We start from the raw sequence: 5,448 nt of genomic DNA, 5'->3' as shown, positions 1-5,448 counted from the left end.
TTAAAATAATTGAATGCATGGTTCACGGCATTCTTGTTTGTATACAACGCGTCGCAGAAACAAAATTCAAATATGGTCTGCAATAACGGTGTTGCAGTTTACCGTGCCTCATCGCTCGCTGCTCTATCGGACTAAGTGCGAACACTTCTCCGCATTCGTCTATCCCGCATGGTTTGTGTTGTTTTTACTCTGGCATCGGGTGTGAACGGGAGAAGTCTTTGTTCGAGCAGCATTTGCGGCATTTTTTTATATCTTTCGCACGTTCGCAGCTATCACTCGACAGAAAACGTAAAAGCAGTTAAGCGTAGCTTTATAGCTCCATTTGAAGTACTGCGTCACGGGGCGCAGTGAACGAACACCTCGGTTGATCCTTACTTTGCTCTCCACCATTTCTGAGCTGTTCGTGGAGATTTCGTGACGCGGTGACTGAGACATCGCCACGAGACACACGTCGTTCTTTTCAAAAAGATAAGCTCGCATTTACCTTTTTTCTTGAAGGGCTAAGACTTTCCTCTCGAGGCTGATCGTGGAGAAACCTTAGTGCTAGCGCGACATTTACGAGTTTCGCACGTTCCCACGAGTTATAGGCGGTGTGGCTCTGTGCGGCGAATGAAATCTGAAATGACTTGCCAAGCAGTACAGTTACACATGCTTATGACACTTGTGCATCTAGCACGGGAGGGCATCGCATGTTGGTTGGCGGGTCTAAACAGACGTTTTTTTTTATTTACAGATACTCCAGGCCCTTCTCGGGCCCATGCAGGAGTGAAGACAAAGAAATACATCGGCAGAAATTCAACATACAACTCGACAATACATCAGAGCTGCTTGACGTAATTTTAAAACATGCAACACACATAGGTGAAGGCGTAAATATGCTTACACAATCGCTTGTGGAAAAGAAAAGAAAATAATAATGTCTTCCAATTGTGAAACAACACTTCAACCAAAGCTTATATTATCAATACGCTGAGAAAACACTTCTAATGACCCAGAGTTCACCGTCTCTTCAGGTAACATATTCCAGTAAGAAATTGCTCGAGGAAACAAAGAAAATTTATGCAAATTAATGTAACTGATCGGTTGCCTAATAGTCTTACTGTGATGAGTTCTCGCTGAATGTTTGAAAAGCTCTTGGATGTAGTTTTCCCGCGACAATGTGAAATGACCGTAATAAAGCTGATAAAGAAAATTTAAGCTAGATATGACCCTACGCTGCTCGAGTTTTTGGAGGTTTGCCCTATCACGTAAAGTGGTTACGCTCGAGTGACGCGAATAAACAGAATAAATGAAGCGCAGAGCTAAATTCTGTACTCTTTCAATTTTACTTATCAAGTATTGTTGGTAAGGGCTCCAAATGACATGTGCATACTCAAACTTAGGTCGTACTAGTGCTTTGTAAGCGTTTAATTTCACAGCAGGAGGGGTATTGCGCAACTTTCATCTCAAAAATGCAAATTTCTTAAGTGCACCCTGACAAACGTTATCAATGTGCGTTTCCCAACTGAGGTTACTTGTAAGTGTGACGCCCAGATATTTAACCTGATCAGATTTGTTGATGGTAGCATTACCAAAAGATTAAGTAAAGCCGAGGGGCCTCTTTTTGTTGCTGAATGTAATAGAAGTTGTCTTAGTAGGATTTATTCTTAAACCCCACTTTGTACACCATGTCTCAATTGAGTGGAAAGCATTATTTCATTTAATTTGGTCATCTCGGGTCTTAATGGCTGTGTATACCACGCAGTCGTCCGCAAATAATTTATTATGCATAGGGGGTTCAACAGTAAGATAAATATCATTTATATACACTAAAAAAAGGAGCGGGCCCAGTACAGAGCCCTGTGGAACTCCAGAGTACACGTCCAACTCTTCGGAGATACACTCATTAATGGCGACACACTGTCTTCTAATTCTGAAGTAACATTCTATCCATGCGACTACTTTTCGTTCGATGCCAATTGCGAGTAGTTTTGTAATCAGATCGGGATGGCGGACGACATCGAACGCCTTTGACAAATCTAGAAATATAGCGTCGGTTTGCCCATTTGTATTCATTGTACTAATTAAATCATCTGTAATTTCAGATAGTTGGGTAATGGTTGATAAGCCAGATCTAAAACCATGCTGTTTGGAATAAAGCAAATGGTTGTATTCTAGGTAAGTAATGATGGCCTTATAGATAATATGCTCGAATAGTTTACAACAAGTACTCGTTAAGGAAACTGGCCTGTAGTTGTTAATTTCTAGAGGAGAGCCAGATTTATGCACGGGAATAATTTTTGCCGAGCGCCAGTCATCAGAAATAGTCAAAGTGCGTAAGGACATACCGTAAATGTGATGTAGATATTTAGCTACCCATGCAGCATATCTACTTAAAAAAGTATTGGATAGTTGACCGGGGCCAGCTGATTTCTTCACGTCTAGTTTATGCAAAAGGCTGAGGACACCATCCTCTGTTATTTCTACTTCAGGCATAGGACAATAAAAAACATATGACGGCAGCGCAGCGTGCGAAGCTGTCCGCGTGAACACAGATTGGAAAAAGGCAATAAATTGGTTAGAAATGGTAGTCACGTCAACAATACTTTCGCCTGAAACATTTATCTCCGAAATGCGTTGTTTATCTTTTGAAAAATAGCGCCAAAACTTTTGAGGTTGGTTGTTCATGAATGACTTCAGAGTAACGGAAATGAAATGCTCCTTTGCCAATCGCGTTTTTTTCTTCAGGTTAGAAATAAGGCTTTGTAGGTCGCTTGTGTTACCACGTTGGCGACGTCGCTTAATTTTTCGTTTTAAATGAATCATTTCTCGCGAGAACCAAGGGTGTTCTCTATTAATGCGTTTTATTTTTATGGTACATACTCTCGCTCGCAAAAGAAAACAATTTCTTTAAAGTCTGACCACATTTCTTTAACATCCGTGATTAGTCTAAAACTAACAAAGCGCGATTCCAAATATTTTAAGAAAGCATTGTCGTCCGCATGAGTGTAGTCTGTGACAAGAATTTTTGACGGCTTAGTAAAAGAACGTGTACCCGAGACAGGACATGACAAAGCAAGCAACTTGTGATCGGAAATCCCGTTTTCAACACTAACGGATGAGCCTTGAAGAGAGCTACTAACAAAGGCCAAATCAAGGAGTGATGAGGACGCGTCAACAACCCCAGTAGCGTCGGAAACTAATTGGTGTAAAGAAAAGTCGAACGCGGTCCTGAGCAGTAAGTCAGCACTTTTGGACTCTTTGCCATCATGGGCTAAGTCAGATCAGTTTATACCCGGCAAGTTGAAGTCTCCTGTACTATAATATTCGATCTGGAATTTGTATTTTCTGCAAGATAGTCGTACATGGCTTCGAAATATTCGTGGGAAGCATTAGGTGGTCTGTATACGCCACCCAGAAGTATAGTTTTGCCAAGAAATTTAAGTTTGCACCATACACTTTCGTGGTCACAAATGCCACCCAAAATAGTGAAGCCAATGTTGTTTTTAATGGCGATGGCTACTCCCCCACCCCTTGATTCCCTGTCTTTACGAATGAGTTTACAAGTAGAGGGTACAACTTCCGAATCCTGCACACCTGCATGCAACCATGTTTCTGTAATTACTAAGACATGAGGATGATAACAAGATATTAAGTCTTCGATTAAACCAGATTTATTCCCGATGCTGCGCGCATTGAGCGAAACAACTCTGTGCACTTTGGTTACAGACTGTCATTTTTTATCGCGCCTTCGCTTGGTCACACATGCAGGCGCAGCTGAATCAGGTTCAATGCGCTCCTGCGCAGCAGGCCGCGTGACTTCTACGCGGCAGTTTAGAAGCTGGTCCCAAGTGTAAACTTTGTCGTCTACCTTCAATTTATCAAAAGAGAGTAAAACCTTCGCCCCATTAGCCTTTTCCTCAGCTGCAGAACGCCACAGCTTACCGCGCAAGTCACGTAGCCTTTTTGAGAAGTCCTCTGATACTGAAATCTCCGTTCCTTTAAGCTTAGGGCACGATGCCATTATTTTCATTTTCTCAGAAAAATCAAAGAGCCGCAGTATAACCGGCCGGTGTTTCTCAGCATGTTTGAAACCCAACCTGTGAATTCGCTCAATTGAATTGACTTCCACGCCAAGTAACACCTTAAACACTTCTTGCTCAACTCTGTTTCGCAGGGATTTGTTGTCTTCGTTTGGTTCTTCACTTAAGCCATAAATTACAACATTATTTCTTCGACTACGATTTTCCAGGTCCTCGACCTTAGCTGACAGCTCTTCTACCAGTTCCTTTGTCCCCTAGCAGAGTACCTCGTGCTCGGCCAGCTTATCATCACATTTTTTTAAACGAGCAAGCTCCTTTTCCATCGAAGTTATCCTTTCCTGTACATTACCTATAGTTAATTCAACCTGTTTTAGATTGGCAGAAAGCGCGGTGAGCGTCTTATTGGTTTTTCTTTGCTCTTTTAGTATTTTCTTCAGAATTTGGCTATTTACGGTAGTTTCAGATTCCGAATCCGAGGTCGGTCCGGGGTTTAGCTCTACGTCTCCAGATGTTAACAACAGCAATTTTATAACATGCAAGCAGTCACACAACGAAGCAAGCAGACTCTGTGGGCTTGGCAGCACGGTGAAGGTAAGTGAATCGTCCCTAACTGAATACACAGAATATTTGTCACCAACCTGGGTGAAGAAATAGAAGTTCATGAGCATCCGTCCGTACGCGGTGCTGCCAAGCCCACTGAAAGGCTGCAGAAGCTGGCTCCGAGTTTTATGCCAAATCCGGGAAGTGTCCACTGACGTCACACTGGTGGCGAGATGGTGGCGAAACAGCACTCGAGGCGCAGCCTGCCGCTCCATCGACGACGCTCCATCGAAGGAACACTCCGGCGCAGGCGCGACGAAACTTGCTTGCGATAAAGGAATGTCAGCCGGTCGTCCCACGATGGAACCCGCCCCCAGCAGGGCAATCTGGGTGAAGAAATAGAAGTTCATGAGCATCCGTCCGTACGCGGTGCTGCCAAGCCCACTAGTGTTCTCAGGTTGCAATTGGCGGCCATTTCAAACCTACGCTGGCCGTAATTGTCGGGTAGTTTTCTGTGGTATTGTGTGGCCAAGGAAAGCCCATCTGCACTAAACTGCCCCTGCAGCAAAATTTATTTCGGATGTACCGAGCGTATCACAAAACCAAGTGGGACATTAGTGCTAGCCCTGTGAAATGCCCTGATAATCAGTTTGAAATATTCAAAAAAGCTCGGTTACAGACAAAGTGAGACCTGCCAGCGGATTGTGCAAGCAGGGATGAAGTAGAATTGATATTGCAGCCGACCGAGTGATTAGTTCTCAAGCCTGCCAGAAGAACCGGTCAAGCTCTACTTGGTGCGCTTCCCCTACACCTGCTGCAAATGTGAAGGGGTTGTGCGAAGTTCTACTCCGGCTTGCCTGCTGCGTTGTCGCTTTCATTTGGCTGT

At 43.6% G+C, this 5,448-nt stretch overlaps 1 pseudogene; it reads right to left on the bottom strand.

The window, feature by feature from the left end:
- Positions 1-3,712: 3,712 nt before the first annotated feature.
- LOC144148306 (uncharacterized) lies at positions 3,713-4,872 on the bottom strand (annotated as a pseudogene).
- Positions 4,873-5,448: the final 576 nt, after the last annotated feature.

This window comes from Haemaphysalis longicornis, unplaced genomic scaffold, assembly GCF_048455015.1.
Source record: "Haemaphysalis longicornis isolate Haplotype H1 unplaced genomic scaffold, Haemaphysalis longicornis Haplotype H1 scaffold_8, whole genome shotgun sequence".
Lineage (NCBI taxonomy): Eukaryota > Metazoa > Arthropoda > Arachnida > Ixodida > Ixodidae > Haemaphysalis > Haemaphysalis longicornis.
This window is presented reverse-complemented; position numbering and strand designations above follow the sequence as displayed.